The sequence below is a fragment of the Crocodylus siamensis genome, chromosome 13, assembly GCF_052110815.1.
Source record: "Crocodylus siamensis isolate JL-2025a chromosome 13, ASM5211081v1, whole genome shotgun sequence".
NCBI lineage: Eukaryota > Metazoa > Chordata > Crocodylia > Crocodylidae > Crocodylus > Crocodylus siamensis.
The window spans coordinates 13,495,465-13,516,001 of record NC_143407.1 but is presented as its reverse complement, the minus strand read 5'-3'; the positions used below and the strand labels follow the sequence as shown (position 1 = coordinate 13,516,001).

General features: G+C 49.9%; 1 long non-coding RNA gene across 1 annotated transcript; it reads left to right on the top strand.

Annotated features, from left to right (window-relative positions):
• The first annotated feature begins 1,660 nt into the window (after positions 1-1,660).
• Positions 1,661-6,743, top strand: LOC149853959 (uncharacterized). The gene is made up of 2 exons (XR_016439016.1): positions 1,661-5,348; positions 6,449-6,743. It is a non-coding gene; the product is annotated as an uncharacterized LOC149853959 (long non-coding RNA).
• Positions 6,744-20,537: the final 13,794 nt, after the last annotated feature.

Sequence of the window (20,537 nt, the reverse complement as noted above, 5' to 3'; positions counted from 1 at the left end):
CACCCTGCCTTGATCAATGAAATAACTTGTCTGAGGACACAGAATAAGCCATCTCAGTCCCAATTCTTCCATCTCTCAAATAGAGCTGCTTTCCCCAGCAGAGCTGTGAATGGCAAGTGTTAGTGTCCAGGCTGCCTACCTCTGTGGCCCTGGGGTGCTTTACCACAGCTAAGATAATGGTACTTGGCATATAGTTAAACCCTGCTTTTTTGCTGTGTCAAAGCCCCATTAGTCACATGTTGGGAACAGATCTGCCAACTGGTCAGTGCTGGGTGTTGTGCCCCAAAGGGCAAATGATAGGGCTGTGCAAGGCTCCGGACAGAGCTTCAGATCTGGAGAACCTTTGGATGCTTCAGGGTCTGAAGCAGCACATCCGGGTCGAAGCACTGGCCTCGTTTGGCTTCCTGAAGTGGTTTGGAGCTTCCAAAGAGCTTCGGAGCCGCCTCAGAGATCCAGCCATAGGGTATTATGGGAAACAATAAAATACTTATAACTTTGTTGTTTGTTGTCCAATTTGAATGAATGTTTCAGAGGTGGTAGACTATGTAGAGCAAATGAAGCCTGCCAATTTTTAAGAAGATTTGTGTAGGGGTTTGGGAGGAACCCCAAATGCTTGAAAGCAAAACACCTGTCACGTCTAAGTGTTACAACACAGCGGGGTAAACACTGCAGGGCTGGTAGCTTTTACTGAGGCCACAAAGCCTGCCATGTTTCAAAAAGATCAGTGTACGGGTTTGTGGTGAACTGCCCCTCAAGCTGTGGACAAGCAAAACTCATGTCATGGGTGGTTGTGGGACTGTCTCTATTGGGGCTGGGAGGAGAGACATTGCTGCAGGCCTGGCTGCTAAGCTGCTGTGTTCCCAGTTACCAATCAATCATGATTCACTCAGGGACCAACTCAATACACGGGACCTAGCTACTACATAACAACTTAATGAGCATTAATTAGCACCTACAAAACCAAGCTAAGGAGAGGAAGGAATCGATACAGTCTATCAACTGCCCCAAGACAGACGGTCTTGGCATGAGTTTTGCCAGTCAGCAGTTTGGCCAGTTTTGCCAGAGCCCCCCTGCACTGATCTCCTCCACAGCTGGCAGGCATCACAGCAGGGGCCCCCATCCCTGCAGCTGTCACCCCACTGTGCCTTAGCACATGCAGTGTCACCCATGGCACCAGTTTTGCTTGTCCACAGCTTGAGCAGCAGTTCCCCCCAAATCCCTGCATTAATCTCCTTGAAACTAGGCAGGCTTTGTGGCCTCAGTAAGAGCTACCAGCCCTGCAGTTTTCACCCTCCTGTGGTGTAACACACAGTCATGACATGAGTTTGGCTTTCAGGAATTTGAGGTACAGTTTCCCCCAAACCCCTACACCACTCTTATTGAAACTTGGCAAGTTTCATGCCCTCTGCAGAGGCTACCGTCCTGGCAAGTTTCATCCAAATAGAACAAAAAACAACAAAGTTATAAATGCTCCATTAATTCCCCATTATACCCTATGGCCGGATCTCCAAGGCGGCTCCAAGGCTTCGGAGCAGCTTCTGCTGGATCAAGGCAGAAATCCGGTCCGCATGTCCAGATCGGATCACTGCCATCTGAAGCGGCCAGATCCAAAGCTGAATTGGATCACTGCCGACTCACACAGGCCTACTAAATGGGCAGCGGGGGTGCTTAAACTGAAGCTTGTGCTATGATGGCCTCTTTAATAAACTTTTCTAAGACCTTCACCGGGATAGAAGTCAGGTTGATGGGCCTATAGTTAGATGGATCCACTTTCCTCCCTTTCTTGAAGATAGGCACCACATTGGCCTTCTTCCAATCATCAGGCACTACACCAGAGCACCAGGAGTTTTCAAAGATCCGTGCCAGAGGCTGGGCTATGTTGCTCGCCAGCTCCTCGAGTACCCTGGGGTGCGGGTTGTCAGGGCCAGCTGACTTGAAGGTATCCAGCTTCTCAAGGTGTTCCTTCACGAGGTCAACATTGATGGAGGGCAGGGGATCTCCCTCACCCAGACCTCCCTGTCCTGTAGCGGGCATGGGCGTCCCATGGGACTGATGAAAGACCGACACAAAGTACCCATTTTAATAGGTTGGCTTTTTCCTGGGCGTCAGTCTCAGTTGTCCCATCTGGTTCAGCGGGGGTCCAATGTTGCCCTTGCTTTTCCTCCTACTCCCCACGTATCTGAAAAAGGACTTTTTATTGTCCTTGATGCTCGAAGCTAGTTGGAGTTCAGTTGCAGCCTTGGCTTTCCTGGTTTGCTCCCTGCAGGACCAGACCAGTGCAAAATATTCCTCCTTGGAGGTGGATCCTATCCTTCATCCTTTGTAGGCCTTTCTTTTTAGCCTTAGGAGGTCTGCTCGGTCCCTGGAGAGCCAGGGGGGCTGCTGTGCCCTCTTGCTGCCTTTCCTCCGAGATGGAATAGACTCAGCTTGTGCGTTGAGGATCACTCCCTTGAGGAGCAACCACTCTTCTTGAACTCCCCTCTCCCTGGGGTCATGGTCCCTTAGGGCCTTACTGACAAGCCTCCTGAGCTTGTCAGAGTCAGCTTTCCTGAAGTCAAGGACTTCCGTGTAGCTGACTGACTTGCCAGCTTTACGGCGGATGGTGAAGGTGATCAGCTCGTGGTCGCTGTCACCCAGCTTCCCATCAATCACTAGGTCACCGATTAGGTCATCCCCAGTAGCCAGTACCAGGTCGAGCAGCGCTTTGCCTCTTGTTGGCCCATAGACTTCTTGAGTCAGGTAGAAGTCATCCACGCACGAGAGGAAGCTTTGTGACCACTCGGATTTGCTGAGAGATCCTCCCACGAGATGTCTGGGTAGTTGAAGTCACCCATGACAACTATGGTCCTGGAGCATGCAGCCTCAGCTAGTTCCCAGGTGAACTCGTGGTCAAGATCAGGACTTTGGGTGGGAGGTCTGTAGTAGACTCCCACCGTTGTGTCCCCTGTGCCGTATTCCCCACGGATTTTAACCCAGAGGGTCTCCAGTCGTCCACCCTGGTCACCAACATCAGCTTGCAGGGACACGTAGCTTTCCGTAACATAGAGAGCTACACCCCCGCCCCTTTTATCTACACGATCCCTCCTGTACAGGTATAGCCATCTATACCCGAGGTCCAGTCATGGGTGGAGTCCCACCATGTCTCCGTTATCTCTATGACGTTGTTAATTTTTGTGTTAAGCAGTAGGACAAGTTCCTCCTTTTTATTCCCCAAGCTCCTGGCATTTGTGTACAGGCAGGCAAGTGTCCCCTTGGGGGCTCTTGCCTTGCCCACAGATTGTACCAGGGCAAGTCTGCTCCAAGACACTGTAATTACAGCCTGTCGGAGCAGCCTCCACGCTCATGTACAGGCTCCCAAAGTGCCCTAGCCAGCACCGTGGTGGAGCTTATCCTCTGCAGATCCAGGCCAGAGGGGGCCTGTAGCACACACACATCAGTGGCTTATGTATGTGGGTCAGGAGGAAAAGTGTCATAATTAGCCCAGAGCTAGAGAACCAAGAAATATTGCTGCAACATCCAGCCGGGACATTTCAGCACCTTCTTCATACTTTGTAGAGAGATGGGTGAGTGCTAGGAACAAGGCCTGAAGTGACAGCACTACAAATAGATGTGCTCCTTGTCTGTGCCATAGACACTGGTACCATGAACTCCCCCATCCTGCAACCCATATCCCAGGGGAAAGGACCTCAGTTCTGCCTGTCCTCATGCTTTTGTTAGGCACTGCCATACTACAGTAGTAATGGAAACAGGAGACCATCCTCCAAAGGCTGCCCAGTCCTTGTCTTCCATGTGGAGACTGCAGCAAAAGGGGCCAGTGAAATCCTGATTCCCAAGAGCTCAGCAACCAGTGTACTCAGGAAAAATCTGAACCCAATTGTGGGTTATTTTTGTGATATAGAAACCTGCCCATGAATCAACCTCTTCCTGCCACTCCCTCAACAGCTGTTGGAGCCCTGAATTGATTTGATGACACACCATGCCCTGCGCTGTCTCAGTGGGAGAAGCCCCACAGACCATTACCACTCTGTGCGCTATTTCCTCCTCTGGGAGAGAAAGAGGTGCACTCTAGTGCTCAAAGGTGTCTGCGTTTATAGTGCATCTTCTATTCCAGTGCCCAGATGCAACAGCAATGGGTGCTACAGAACTAAATGGAAGAGATGTAGCTGTGCCTGGCTCCCCCAGGCTGCCCAGGCTGGTTGGAATGAGGAAATACCACGTGTTGGTCCTGATCATGTTCCCTCTCTCTGGAATCCCGCAGTCTTGCAGTATTTTTCTAACACAATCTCTTTACGCTGAACTCTGCAGCAGGTATATTAGGTTTCTCCAGGAGTGGACTATTGGCAAAGAGCCTTTTGCTGGTCTGGGCAACCGGTCCTTTCCACTTGCTGCAGAAGCCAAATGTAGTTGCCCTGATTTATGTCTCGCAACCTTGTACTGGGTTTCCTGCTCACATTTCCCTGCTTCAGCAGAGACAGGCCCCAGCTCCCCCAAGTCCATCCTCTTTAATGCAGGTGCCATGTTTGCCCTTTTTTAGGCAGCAGATTCCCCTTCTGGGTCCCTGCACCCCACCCTGGGATAGGTGAAAGGTTGCCTCTTCAGACTGCTGAGTTAGCACAGTCACACGCAGACCTTGAGGCAGGTCATCCTTCCCTGGTCACTAGATGTTCCCGATGTGCAGCTGCGAGGAGACTTTCTGTTCTGATTCTAACTAATGTATCTGTGATCTGGCAAGACCCTGGGCACTCTTGTGCCCCAGTGAAGCTGTGGGGGACATGAGGGTACCTTGGAAGGTAAGGTATTTAGCTTTTTAACACCTGGTGCCAGGGCTGCGGGCTGGGGTGTACTGTGTAGCCAACTATATAACATCTGCCAAGCTGGTCCTATGTCACAGCAGTGAGTACAGCAACTCAGTCACTGGAATGGGAGTTCAGCAAACATCCTAAACAACTTCTCAACAGTGTGCCAGTCACATGGAGGTTTAAAATAAACTCACATAGTTGTAGCTGTGGAGGCAGGAGAGGAGGGGGGAGTGGTTAGGCAGGGAGCAGAGCATTACTGGGGGACAGTCAGCCAAGAGGCCAGAAGAAAAACTAGGGTTGTGTAAGAATAAAGGCAGAGGGGCGGGCAAAAAAGTCCCTACAGCTGTCCAGGTGAGCATGGCCTCAGCACAGCAGCTATTTGGGGGGCAGGGGAGAAGATGGTGGAAGTGAGGTAGTGACACATTCTGCAAAACTAGTAACCGTGACACCAAGGGAGTTTTTATGACACCACTGTACAATTGTTGCAATTTCCTGTGTTTTTTCACAGTGCCCCAGTGAGGACGGTTCAAGGGGCTGACGATGAGAGAGGTAGGTTTGGCTCTGGGTCTCTGGAAAGGAGATCTGATCTGTTTAAGTCAGGTGGGTCAGTGCAGAATCAGTCCATGTGGGCTGCTGTTGCTGAGGGTGCTATTTCAGCAGTATTTGGTACTATGGTTGGAGCAGCATGCAGGCAAGGTGGGAAGTAGCAAAGTCCTTCCCTGCCAGGAGCTCCAGCTTAGAGCATGGTAACCCTTGTCATTACTGAGAGGTTCTTATAACAATGTAAACCTTGCTAGGGAAGCAGTTTGCAATACTCGTGACCTTGGTGGGCCTTTCTGTGCCAGTGGCTGTGAGAGTCCTGTGGAGCATGGGGGAAGATGTGAGCGTTGTGTGAGTGGTATGCCAGTAAACACAGATCCCTTGAGCATGTGGATATGAATGGGGAACCAGGGCAGGAAGGGAACAAAAGCATGGTTAGACATGTGGACAGTTGCACATAAAGGGCAAGACAAAGGCCACCTACAAACTCATCGGCGGGGGGGGGGTGCACAGCAAGAAATAGGGGATACAATGTCTACCAGGGCGCCTGTCGGGGTAACTAGAAATAATGGCCACAAACTGGAAGAGAGCAAGTTCAGACTGGACACCAGGAAAAAATTATTTCCAGTGAGAGTTGCCAAAATATGGAATAAGCTTCCAAGGGAGGTGGCGCTGTCCCCTTCCTTGGAGGTGTTTAAAAGGAAATTGGACAGACACCTGGGTGCAGTCATTTGACCACAGCACTCATTTCTGCCCAGGCAGGGGGTCAGACTCGATGATCTAATAGGTCCCTTCTGACCCCAACATCTATGAAACTATGAAAGAAAGAGCCAGTGGGATTTGGGTCAGGGTGTGTGTGCCTGTGTGTATGGGAGACCAGGTCTGGGCCCCAGGTGACCAAGCCTGCAGTAGCGGGGAGACAAAGAAGTAGTTTTGTAAGTTGGGATGTACTGTATTTGTGTGTGCATACAGGGCAATGACTCATCCAATGAAGGAAAAGCTGAATCCTATGACACGGGGTCCATGCAGTGTCTGGCTCCCCATCCTGGAGGCTCTGCTCTCAGTGAGGCCCTTTCCTCCTGACTCAGTCTTGTCTCTTTGTCCCTTAGAAAGAAGCTGCAGCTTGGAGTGAAGTTGCCCCTTTGTAGCATACCAGACAGAAACAGAGCAGATGGTGATGCCTGCCAGCTTTCTTCCTGCTGCAAGGCCTGGCTGTGCATATCCCATCAGTTCTGACCTGCGTGAGCAGCATCCCATTGGGCGGACCTCACACCTGCCTGAGCATTGGCCCTGCTGTGATGTTGTAACTTGGGAATGCGCATTTAGCTGTGTTAATAAAAAGATTCCTGTGGGAAGTGTGAAGACCCACCAGTCCAAATAATAAACTTCCTGTGTGCAAGCAAACCTCACTGATGCAGGGTGGGGACCAATTCAGAGTGGCAGTAGGCTGCTCTGGGTGATAAAACAGTCACAGGTATTTTTATGGGACCCTGCTCATTGATTTCATAGAGCCTCGGGCATTGTCTAGGCAGGCGTCCAGGGTCACTGACTTTATCATCATCATCATTAATATTTATTAACGTAGCTACTTATTAACATAACGTGGGATCCTGTGGCACTCGGCACTGCACAAGCACTAGGTTTTTTCAGTGTTTGTCACAAAGGTGGGCCCTGCCCCAAAGCACTTCCAATCTATGTAGACCAACCAGATGCAGGGTGGGAGGGGACAGGATAGAATACGGTAACAGAGCGACTCACAAAGTGGCAGCAAATGACAGGCTGAGGCCAGGAGATGTTTCGGGGAGGGTTTAGTAGTTAGGAGAGAGTCAGCTAACTGGAAACAAACAATGCTTAAACCTGGGTGACAACTGGGTAGAAGAGGACAGAAAGGGCTGGTGGGGAGGAGGGTAAGGGAAAGAGTCTGGGAGGGCTGAAGCAAACAAGCAGCTGGCATGGGGCTGAGAACATCCAGATCAGCTAAAAATGGTATTTTGAATAGCTGAAAGTGCCACTTCCCTCTCACCTGTGGGATGATGTGGGGCAAGAAGAGGAGAGGAGGCCAGGGTGGGGAATACAAGTGTTGGCCAAGTCATGAAACTCAGTGGGGAAGAGGAATTATTGGGTATAGGATGAGATGGTGTTAGTTGGACTGGTGGGTGTGGATGGGGAGCATCCAAAGGGAGGAAGGTGAGAGGGAAAGCAAGAGAAAGCAAGCACATAGTGCAGACTATCACTTAAAAGTCATGAGCAGGCAGATCTAGGATTTTGAAAATGGTGAGGTACATCATCTATAAAACACCACATATTTTTCTCCAGTTAAAAACAAACTAGGAACTGTATTAGTATTCAAGGGCCTAGGGCTATATTATTCAGTTTAGGATTGAAGCAAAAACAACTATAAATTCATTAGAATGAGTTAAAAACAGCCTGCAGGGCTATGAGATGGGAGCTTCACTACCGGGAGCAGCTACCAGACAGCAGAATTGTAAAAGAAAGGATAGCCTGACTGGTGGAAGATCAAGACTGTTAAAAAGCAGGGAGGGTGATTACCACCTGTGGAATAATGAGCTTAGAAGGGATCAGGTAGATTATGAGCCATGACATCAATTGACTTCCTCAGTGCTGCCTGACCAGAAATGCTGCTCCTACGGCCCGGAAGTTGGTGTTAGACTTTGGGTGGAGCAGGAATAAAGGGTATACAAGTGCACCAGTGCAACCCCCTGGACCTGCCCCTGCTTACAGTGACAATTTACCCCTACCCAGCACAGGTGGCAAAGTAGTCAGGAACCCCAGAGCTGCTTGAGGAAGTGACAGTCCTGGCAGGCACTGAGCAAGCCAGCACTCTGCTGCAGGCCTCATGCTGCTGCTCTCTCTCTCGGGAGATGTAGATCTACCTCTGGATCGCTGAGAGCTATCACTTCTGCTTCTCACCACCCAGCAACTCACCCACTGCCGTACACCCACTGTGCTGAGCATGTGACAGTCTGGCCTCAGCTTTGGGTGCTGAGTCAATTTTCAAGTCAAGCCTCAGTGCTAATGCAAGTCCTTTTCCCTTCCTCAGCCCTCCAGCACCTCTGGGGCCACATTTTGCTTGCCCTCCCAAAGGGGGCATGGAATAGCACCTGAACTGAAGGGTCCCCCTGCTTTGCCAGGTTGAACACCAGCCATCTCTTGTCCTGGAGGACTGCATTTGCTTGATCTATCAGTATGATGTCTTGAATATCCCTCAGTCATTGTGTGACGTGATTGCTACACCCCTGCCCTGGGTTCACCTGTGAATGCATGACCCATGTACAAGCCTTTGAGATAAACAGAAGTGGAAGTGATATAGCATAAGGGGCCATAAAGGGTGATGCTGGAGGGCACCAGTGGCAGGGATCCTCAGGAACCATTTCACCAGGTGGGTCAGGATAATCCTGAAGGTTCACCTCCCCCAGACCTGCGCATGGAAGAGCATCCGCTTTTCTCTCCTTCAACCCATTTCTCCACTCCCCTCTGTCGCACTAGGTTGGAGATACCCAGGTGTGGCTGGGCCGCTGGGGTCGGCACTGACAAGGACGCGGCTTGAATTATACCAAACTTTTTTATTTTTACTTAACAAAATGCAGATAACACTTTACTACTATTACTTCCTACGCTAATCTCAACGACTTACATATACAAACAAAACAATTACAAACAGGGAATCGTGTCTGTTGGGTCACGAGCTTCAGGCCAAGGCCCCTTGCGTTCAAAACCACGCGTGGCCTTGGTGCGGCCAGCCAGGGCCCTAGTCTCAGACCTGGTCAACGGCTCATAGATTTCAAGACAATCACAAACAGTTAGGCTTGCGTGCTTACCACAAAGGCAAACAGGCGCGGCTTCATGGCTGAGGGACGCTAGTCACTTCGCGGAGGCCTCAAAAACCGACCCGAGATGGCGCTCGGGGAGGGGCGGCCCTGGCGGGTGATCAGTCCATGGGCCCTTCGCCGCTTGACGTCTCAATCCAAACTTCCCCCGTCAGGGCTTTTCCCGCGACTGCTTTTGTACGTTAGGCTGTAGCGTTTTATTTCCAGCGACCAATCCATCGTCTTTTCCCTCAGCCATTTGTTCCCGGTGACCAATCACGTGCCATATTAAGACTTTGGGCTGCAGCGTTTTGTTTCAACTCACGCCAGCTATCCTTACCTTTGCAATACCAGGCCGATGCGTGGCGTGGATGGAGCAAGCTCCGAGTCCATCTCCCAGTTCTTTTGTTTGTCAGGCAGTTTCGATCGTCTGCTACGTGAGGGTAGCAGACGCCGCTCGCCCAGAGGCCTTTGCCTCGAGGCCTAGCCCACTGCCGACTTGTAACGCGGCCTGGCCATTCATCTGCGTGTGCCCTCATGCCCGGTGCTGCCCGCAAGAGCTGTGTGAATGATCTGTTTTTTCAGCTGGTGGCTCCCCAAAAGTCAGAGGAGCAGTCCCTCAGGCTGACCCCGAATGTTTTACCTTGGGGGTCTTCTTTTCTTAAAAAAAAACAAACTCTTTTAATAATTGAAGTGTCATGATTATTTACACAAAATCATCTAGTTGAAATGCTAGTGAAAAGCGATCCATTTGGATGTTTCTGAATTATTTCTCCCCAATTTTTTTACCTCAGTCAAAACTTTCCACCGATTCCAGCATGGCCAAATGATCAGGTGACCCAAAGCTGCATTTTTTTCTAGCAAAAAATCTGAAGGAAAAAAAAAAGAAATTGCAATCAACTCCATCACTTGGCTGACACCTCCTTTCCCTCCTCACTTTTCACACATGGGAGCCAGGATGCAAGGACCACTGTGTCCCGTACCTGGGCAGTAGATGCAGTTGCTCCCTCTTAAGGTCTCAGGGAAGGACAACCACATACTCCATGCTCCATAGGGGAGTCATTTCCTTAAAGAACTGTTGTTCCTTTGGGTTAGCATGATGATTGCCTATACAACAGCAAAAGAGAAGAAACTCTAGGTCTCCCCCTTGTGCAATACGAGAGGAGCAATGCTCCAGTGTAACAGAAAGCACAGCACAGATAACTGGCACATCTGGGAGGCCCCAGCTGAGACAGACGGCTGGGATCAGGAAGAAATTGCTGCTGCAGAGCTCCCTGAGCCTCGTTTCAAGGCACAGGGTTTCCCTCACATGGGGACCTAGGGCAATACAGCCACTGGGAAGGGAGTTTCATAGAAGTCATAGACATCAGGGCTGGAAGGGACCTTGTGAGATCATCGGGTCCAGCCCCCTGCCCAAGGGGCAGGAAGTCAGCTGGGGTCACATCATGCCAGCAAGATAAGCATCCAAGCATTTCTTAAAGGTTTCCCAAGTAGGTGCTTGCACCACTTCTGGGGGGAGTCTATTCCAGACTGGAGAGTCGGACGGTAAAGAAGTTTTTCCTTATGTCCAGTCTGAAACGGTCTTCCAGCAGTTTGTGACCACTGGACTTTGTCTTCCCTTGGGGAGCCCTGGTGAACAGACATTCTCCCAGATCCTGGTATACACCCCTTATATACTTACAGGCTGCCACCAAGTCACCCCTGAGCCTTGTCTTCTCCAGGCTGAAGAGTCCCGTGCATCTCAGCCTCTCCTCATAACACCTACTCTCTTGACCTCTGATTGTGCATGCGGCTCTCCTCTGGACTCTCTCAAGCTCCACATCCTTTCTAAAGTGCAGAGCCCAGACCTGGATGCAATACTCCAGCTGCAGCCTCACCAAGGCTGAGTAAAGTGGGAGGATGACTTCTTGGGTCTTGCTTGAGATGTGTCGGTAGATGCAAGCCAGAGTTTTATTTGCTTTGCCAGCTGCGGCATCACATTGGTGGCTTACATTCATCTTGTGATCGGACATGACTCCCAAGACTCTTTCGGTCATGGTGCTACTGAGTGCAGCACTGCCGAGCCTGTCAGCATGATGTGGGTTTTTTCTTCCAAGGTGGAGCAGCTTGCATTTCTCCGTGTTGAATGTCATCAGGTTTTGATCCGCCCACCTTGCGAGCCTGTCCAGGTTGGCCTGAACTGCCAGCTTATCCTTTGGTGTGACTGCACTTCCCCATAATTTGATGTCATTTGCAAACTTAGCCAATCCGCTTCCGACACCTGAATCCAGATAATTTATGAATATATTAAAGAGTACTGGTCTGAGTACTGAGCCCTGGGGGACGCCACTGGTCACCATGTGCCATGTTGACTCGGTTCCATCTACTATGACTCTCTGAGTCCAACCACGGAGCCAGTTCCCCAGCCATCAGACCTTAAGGTTGTTGAGGCCGCAGTTCCCCAATTTTACCATGAGGACATCATGGAAGACCAAGTCAAAGCCTTTTTTGAAATTTAACTACATGATATCAACCTCTTCTCCTTTGTCCAGGTGATCAGTTAAGTCTCACTTAGCTTCCATTGGCCCATGCGACATGTCAAAACCCATTAAACCTGAATCTAGAGCTCAGAGAAGCTCATTAGCCAGGAGTTTATTCACCAAAAATGCAGTTTTGGGTCAAATTCAGCAAATGGGCTGAGCCAAAAAAAAAAAAAACCAACCAAAATCAACCAATACCAAAATCCAACTCAAAGTGGTTTTTTTAATTTATTTTTGTGTCTCATCAAGTAAACAGACATTCTTCCATTTTAGGGCAACCTGAATTGAATTTTCATATTTTTCCCCAGTTTGGTATGAATGTCCTCAGGCGCAGGGCGTATATTTGCGAGCAGACCCCTTGTGATCTTTCATAGTCAGGATGGTAGAACACAGATTTAGTTAGAGGTCTAACCTTTGGACTTCAATTAACACACAGCAGCTACAGGGGAGTCAGAAATGTATTATTCCTTTAATCAGAAATATCCACAGCAGACCGTTCAATAACCCAGCGCTGAAACGTGCAATCTATATATGTAGACAAGAATATCAAAAGGGATAGCAGTATTCTTAGTACACAGCCATCATTTGGGGCCCAAATTCTCCTTTAGGCATTAATAAACCCCATCTATTCTGTGTAGCAAGAAACTGCATCATAAAGTACATCGATTTGTTACCTGGAGATAGAATTACACCCATTAGCTAACAATAGCTCACATGCAGAGAGAAAGCTTCATTATTTACTGATCCCAAAGAGCTCAGTTCAGAGGCTGTTTATTAACAAAAATCCTAGAATGATTCATCGGATTAACGAAATGCGCTGTTCACAGAAGGTCAACAAAACACTTTTCTCCTGGCTCTGTAAAGTCTCCACATAATCACTGCTTGATTGAGTTAAGGAAGGGTCAGAGACCTACAACACTTTCATTCTGATGTCACATTGCTTTTATAACCTGATTTAAACTACTCTGAGATAGCGAGTGGACAGAAGAGCAGCTCTTCCAGGATTGCTGAATGTGGTCAGGCGCTCTTGCCATGCTGTGGAGGAAAGAGCAACCCCAGAATACCATATGCTGTGAACACACAACACCTATACCTGGGTCACTTGTAGTTTTATCCCTGATCTTTCCCAGGGGAATTTTATACCACCCTGGGGTAAGGTACGCTGGAGTAGGGATGTATGCAGAGTGCCTACTCCCTTCCACACCGTTTTAACAAGGGATTATATGGGTGCAAATGTGTTATGTGTCCAAGCCCTGAGTATAGCAGAGTGCCCCAGAAGCTATGCATCGCTTCCCTATCAGCGATGGTTTGTGCCAGACACAAAGCCAGCAGGCAGGGAAGTACTCTTCTACAATACATTTGCAGGCACTGAAGATCTGGGCCACTGGAACACTGACTTTGCCTCTCTCTGTGGCCTTGTCAGGCTAAAGAGGTAGCAATGAGCTGGTTAAGTAAGCCACTGCTTATGAAAATGTATGCATCTATGACTTAGTCTATCAGGTGCAAATTTACCCTGCCTTCTGCTCGTCAGACTAATCAAAGGCTTTGGAAGGTGTGTTCAGGGCTGGGACTGCTAGTCACTTCTGCAATACCAATAGCAATATTTACATCAGCAGTAGCACAATGCCTGTCTCTGTTGTCTGTGTGTAGGGCCGAACACAGAGTCAATGGTGTACTGCCACCCCTCCTGCCCGCTCCCAGGCAGCCCGGCCATGGGGTGTGGAGTGGAGGACTACCTCTGCTGATCTGCCCTCCTGCTCCCTGCCTGGCCTCTGCCCACCTCAATCAGTTTACAATCTAAATAAAGGACAAGAGCCAAGAGCTGGCTACAGAGAGCTGGGGGTGGACAAGGAAACCATGAGACAACGCCGGTCAATACCAATCATCATCTGGGAAAAAAATAGCTCCTGTATTTCATATGGAATTTTTTAGCAGCTCTTGGATATTAGGAAATGTCTCATGACAGAAGAGTAGCAGCACTCAGTCAGCATTTATAGAGCACCTTACGTGTTCAGATGGGAGCTGCTGAATCCTCACCCCCACATTAGCGAACAGAATAATTTTTGCTTCCTCCGGCTAAGATCATATTGATCCTGGGCATCTGCAAAGGCTCTGGCAATAGAGCTTTTACTGCTCAGACCCTTATATAGTCCTGCACACAGACTGGCCTCCCCATGGTCAAATTTTTGATCCTCTGGGCAGAGGGTGAGGACTTCAACAAAGAGAAATGGTTTCCAACCTTCAGGGTGCTCTGCAAGAGATGAGCAGGGTGGGTACCGCAGATTTATCCTGGACAGATGTTCCTTCTTGACACTAGAGGCATTCCCCAAAGTGTGCGGGGGGGGAGGAGGGAGGAGATTTTCAGCTCTTTTGGGGGTTGCTTTTTGCAGGAAAAGGGGTTGCAGCAGGGTACTGATGAGTTCTCCATCTGTACTGAATGCCTTGTGGGTGGAGGAGCTGCAGGCTCCAGACCTGCATATGGGGGAACATCTGAGAGACCAAGACTGCGGCCGAAAAGGACAGGGCAATCTGTGTGAGGCACAGCTGACCAGTCCCCAGACCGTCAATAGCAACTAGAGTCACTTGGGTACCATGAGAGCTGGTTGCTTATACAGACAGCATCCCCGCTTCCGTCTCACAGACATAGGGTAGATAGGGCTCCGGTCTCAAGGGCTCCAGCCATGAACTTACCAGCCTCAACAACACTGCTTCTACCGCATATCATTATTTTTACCACGAGAGGGCACAGTTACACCAAATTCCATCCCTACTCTCTCTCCAGGTAGCTCCATCAGCTTGGACTATAGATGCCAGAGTGTCAAGAGCGGTGGCCCAACAATCTAGACAGCAAGCTGAGGAAGGTACAGCACCCCTGGGCATGGAGAGCTCACCTTCTTTGGTCCCATTTGTATCTCTCCTAACCTGAACAGAGCCACCACTTCCCAGAATACCCACAGCAGCTAGGCACAAAGTACTGGGCGATGCCCTCCGGGGGCTGGCCATGCCCCTCATGGGGTTAACAGCCGTCAGCACCTATTTGTGATAGCCCAGCCATGGGGCATGGTGTCACCAACCCCACAAATTCAAAAAGCCAGAGCCTGACCCCCAAATAGCATTAGATTGGCCCAAACAGTATGATGACTTGTGAGATTAACTAACAATTTTCTCTCTCTGTCTTCTGATTTTTGCCTTTGCCCTCACCCTGCCCCAGTGTGTGAGTGGCAATAGGCACAGTGCTGCTAGGTCTAGCAAATGAATGGGTATGAGGTAGCTTCACCCCTACTCATTGACAGACCCTGACTCAAAGTGGGACCCAGTCACCGGGGGCCATACAAACATGTCTGGAATAGCTTGCAGCCTTCTGCAATGACTGTTTAGGCTTGTGGTGCAGAAACTGGACCTGAGACCCATCAAATTCATTTCATACAAGAGATACCAAAAATCTATCGCATGGAAACGTATTATAGTTCCTCTTCACCTGCACAAGCCTCACACAGTGACAGCTCTGTAACTCAACAAACATGAGGCAGTCCTCAAAGAAAACTTCATTTTCAAGTGCTGCCCAGTTTGAAGCTCCTGTAAGCCCTGATCTCCTCTTTCTGGTCAAACAAGCAGGGTCTCCTGCACTTGCTGCAGTCACCAGCAAACACCCTTTCAGGCTGCTGCCTCTCGTTCTGAAAGCATCAGCTCCCGCTATCACCATCACACATGCGCACACAAGGTCCAGCAGTAATGCAAATCCCCATGTGCTTCCAAACACTAAAATCACCTACTTATCCCTTACTCTCCTTTTATACCTGAAAGTTTTTTCCCTTGGCTTTTGCCCACAGAGTGCCACATACACAGACAGAAGGAGCTCAGAGCTGAAGGTACCAGGTAGTGGTGTGCAGTGTCATTTGGGGGCCATCTGAGTATATCAGCACATACCAGGTACCTACCATGAAGCCTTCTCATCTCCTGGTGTTTAGAAGCTGGAGGAGACCGGTTGCTGCTGGAGGAGACCGCTTGCTGTAGCCTCTGAGGTCAGACAGCCCCCTCCCCAATCATGGCAGTACTGCTAGCTCTCATGATTTTATCACAAATGGCTTGAAATTTGAAGTGAAAGTCCAGGCTTTGGGAGACAGGTGCCCAAAGCTCAGCCAGCTTTCTGTGTAAGAAAACAGAAAAAGGCTTCTAGCCCTTGTGGGGAGAGAAGCTGAAAAATCAGAGCATTGATGGTTCCAGCCCCACACAGCAAAGGCAGGCATTTAGCATCTCTCTCTTTTTTTAAATCTCAGAACTTTTAAAACCAGTACCATGATTTGGGGTCCTTGACATGAATTTTGGACCACTGGCATTAGCAATGCTGTAATAGTAGAGCTCAAAACACTTTACTAAGGAAGTTACCATTCATTCTCTTATTTTACAGATGGGGTAAAGTGAGGTACGGAGAGTGGGAGGGATATACCCACTGGGCGTGTCTTCACGAGACAACACACCGCTGTAGTCACGAGCTACATTTGCATAGCTTGTCGCTTCGGTGACGTAGCATCAGCAGGCATAATAACCATGACACTGCCACTACTGCACAGTAGGATCAGAAACAACCCATGCACGGCCAGGACTGCGCAGGACCAGTGGGTACTACACAGTCATTTAGTACTTGCAAGTACTAAATGACCATGCAGCACCAACTGTGCAGGGGGGCACACATGTAGATATGCCCACCGTCACCCAGAAGGTCAATGGCAAGCTGATGACTGGAGCAGGACTTCCAAGTCCCCTGGGTCCATATAACGGGGTAGGGAGAGCTCCAAAGCCATGTTACTGCTGGGTATGCAGGCAGCAGAGCTATACAGCAGTGCAGCAAATAGCACCAGTGGAGGGTTGCACTGCAGGGTGCAGAGGCTGCCAGCTGAAAACCATGACACTGGGTAACATGGAAGATCCCTGCCCTGTTGGGAGAAAGGCCACGTGATCTGAATGGGCGGAACAAGGCGCTATATAAGCCCAGTTCTTGGGGTGTTGGCTCGATCTGGCCCAGGACATGGTAGAGAAAGGAGCTCCATGTGGAGTATTGCAAATCTGGCTCTGCAAACCTGAAGGAAGCAGCATTGTGGTGAGAGACGGGGCATAGTGAATAGCCCAGAGAGTGCTGAGGCTGACAGAAACCAGTGAGTGAGTATCTCAGGGGGGCTGAAGCTGGGGCCTAGCCTTAATCAGCGAGCTAGTAAGGAGAGAGCTTTTGGACAAGTCAACCGCCAGGTTGCAGACAGACAGGGGAGAGCCTAAAGGAAGGCAAACCCCTGTTCAAGCTGACGGTTTTGTTCCTTGTTTTGCTGCAAGGTTTCTGGGGCATCGCAGGCCCCTAACAAAGGGATGCTGAGGCTGTTGTGGCTGCTGATCCATCTAGTGATGGCGTCTGGGTGTTGTCACAACTGCTAAGGTAAAAGGCTCTGGGTTTCTAGTGTTGGAGGTGGGCTATCCAGTCCTCATGGACTAGCTCAGAAGTAAGCCACCCAGCTAGGAATCTGTCTTAGAGAAAGACTGGGCCAGATTATGAGCAGCATTTGGGATCTCATCCCAGTAGACTGAGGGCTGCCTCTCAATCTTGTGTTACTCAACATGGAGGTGTGGCAGGTGAAGACAGGGCAGTCCCCAGCGAGGTGACTGGAGGTGGCTGCCGGAGAGCACCAGAGCTACCTTGGAGGTGGCGCCTATTACAGCCCACTGCTGTGTGCAGGAGGCCACGCTGGCATTGTATGAGCACAGAGAAAATAGATTTGCTGTACTCTGAAACCAGGGGTGAGGAGGACACGGACTTCCATCCTCAGTCGGCGTCTCCCTGGGGACACCTCTGTGGGGCATGGAGCGGAAAATCTGTGAGAGCTTTTCTGAGAACTCTTCAAAATACCCTGAGATTTATGAGCATCCCTGCCCCGAGGCTTCTGGGTGCCTTCGCAAATCCCCACCAAGCCCATGAGTTACAGGAAATCTAAAAGGGCCGTAGGGTGGGAACAGGAACCCTTGATCTGCAAACAACATCAGAACTGAAACACAAACATCTTGCAAGGGAACAACCTGTGGCTCTGATGGCAAAGGGTCTGCCCCGTTTCCTCTCCTTATGCTTCCCAGAGTAAAGCCTTGGGAAAGACGAAGCTAAAGCAGTAAACAAGGAGGAGCCAGCTTGCGTCCGGTACCAGACTGGACCTTCACAAGGGAAGGGATATGGAAATAGAGAGAATCTAGAAACCACCTTGACTCTGACCCCAGCCCTCCCTCCCCACTTACACATGTTGTCCTCTCATCCCGAGCCTACAGCTCATCCAGGGAATGGGCAACGTCATTAACTGAGGTGAGCAAGTTCAAATATAACTCACCCTGTGGTAGTCTTTATCCGTGTCTCTCTTGTTAGCCACGTGGCAGGTGGGAGCAGAATGCAAGTTAATTAATGAGCCCTTTTCTGTCTGTGATTTTTTTTTTTTATCTGCTAATGAGGTTGCCGGGACAGGGAATGTTCCCAGGTTGTGTTACTGGAGCTTAGGTGCCATCGGGAGCACCACAAGCAAACTTGACATTTGAGGTTGGTCCCATACTGCGCTCCTGGAAGTGATCTTTGAGGGTGCTTGGACCAATGGAGAATAGCTTCTAAAAGGCTTTGGGGAGATGACAGGAATTTCTTGGCAGACTGCCCCAAAGCCCAAGGAAAGCTCATTACTCCTCCTGTTTCATAGGTTCCCTCCCTTGACCCTATTTGCAGTAGACCTGAGGCTGTCACAGGGGCAGCTGGTGAGGCTTAGCTCAAGCTCATAGCTCTGGAGGCTGTGGGCTCGGTGCCCAGCATGTCTGCCAGGATGGCAGCCACCACCTTTTCACCATCTGGGGTTTTGACAAACTCAGAAATGAACAAACTGTCCCTACACCGGGGCTGTGTTTGAGCAAGATTTATACCTCTCTGGCCATGGGGAACTCCCTTCCTCTAAGAGGTCTGGGCTCCCAGTAGGACTACTTCTTTCTCCCTTAATTGCTCCAGTGGCAGCCAGTCGGTGACCAGGGATGGGAAGAGAGTATCTCCCCACTTGTGTGAAAAGCACTGTGGGGAAGGACACATAGTGTAGCTTCAGGGGAGCTGCCCTTGGGAGAAGCTGATTGCTGCTCAGGGGTGATGCCCGAGCTGGAGCTGGCTCTTGGGTTTGGTGAGAGCTGTGTGCAGCTGCCTTCCTGCACTCAGCTGGGTCCTATAACCTGAGCAAGGGCCCCGAATGCTGCAGAGGTAGGTTCTTCTCAAGGCCTCCCAACCTGCCTGTCATATCACAGGCCCAGTGAACCATGCTGGCACTTTCTACTTGCCATTATGTACGTGCCCTCAAAGCGTGTGTTGGTGCAGATGGGGACGTATTGTCACATAGATCACAAAAGCTTGTGCTTTGACATGAACGCACTGTACCTGCCTTTGGGTACAAACAGCAGCTGTACCTCATCCTCCTGCCCTCCGCAGGGATCAAAGCCTCTCCCTCTACTTGGGCATCCAGCGAGGAGGTGCGGCTTTCTTCACTGGCGCCCTTTGTTTTTTCTTTCCCCCCATAGTTTTCCACACCCCCCAATGCAATTCTGTCATATTAACAAAGGTTTTTGAAGACCCTGGTTTAAAGATTTTATTCAGGTCCCAGAGCTGACCTTGTATGCAGTGTTTTGAAAGCTGACAGTCTTCCCCATGTCAATCTTCCTTCCAGGAAAATGACAGCGCAACTTTCCACAGCTCATCTGATGTTGTTAAATGCCTTATCCCCATTGATGTGCACACCTTCCACCCCCAGCAGCCTCATACCATGATACTCTTCTCTCATCCTGCACCCTTTGAAGGCCAGTGACAAAATGCAGTACCATTGCTTAGCTCATTATTAGTACCTTAGGGCCTTGTTACCCATTCTACTTTGAGCTGTTCAAATGTTGATCGGTGTTCCTGCTAGTTCAAGTGTGGAGCAGTCTCATCTTAAGGCTAAAAACCTTCTCTGACTGTCCTTGACCTGCAAAGCTGTGACTTGCCACTGGAAGTTTGGCAAGCAGGGGCTGGACCAGGAGCTATAGCTGTGAGTTGGAGAATTGGTGAGCCTGGGCAGGCTTCTACTCTTGCTCTGGGTGGGGGATGTGAGAGATGTCTTGGGAGGGCCAGGACACGAAGCTGGGAGGTGGAGAGTTAATGGGATGGGGGTGGTAATGAAATGGGAGGTACAAAAGAAATGGGGGTGGGAGAAGGGTGGCTAAATAAGTCGGCACCTGAAGGATAAAATAAAAAGCAGTAACGAAAAAGAGTTAAAAAGAAATAAAGAGGAAGTAAATTAAAGATGGTCTCATGTTTTAATAAACTGGGAATGGGATTAGCATCGGGGAGTGGGGTGCTGGTTCAGCTTTCTAGGGAGCTGTGAGGGAAGGCGCTTTTTGAAGAGCTACTGCCCGTGCCCTGGAGAGGAAGTTCATGAGGACCCCATCTGGCCCTTACTTTGTTCCCCTCCCATCCACCCCTAGATACCACTCTTGGACCTGTTCATGCCCTGTTAGCTGGCATATGCTCTGCAGGCGGTTTGCACAGGATTTCACTCCTGGGGTGGGAAGATCACACCCTTTGGGGCAGGAGCTGGAGTTGGCTTGGTGCCCGAACCCTCCTCCCGGACGGGGGAAGTAGAGGTCAGGAGGTAGAAAGTTTGCCCATACAGGAGGGTGAGGAAGAGGATGCCGTATCCCGGGATGCTGAAGGACTGCAGCTTGAGTGGCTCATCTGTCAGGCATGGTCACACAGTGGAACATGAGCTGGGTAACACAGATCAGAGGTAAACCTGCCCCGGAGCAGCGTAACTTTAAGCCACTTGAAGTGT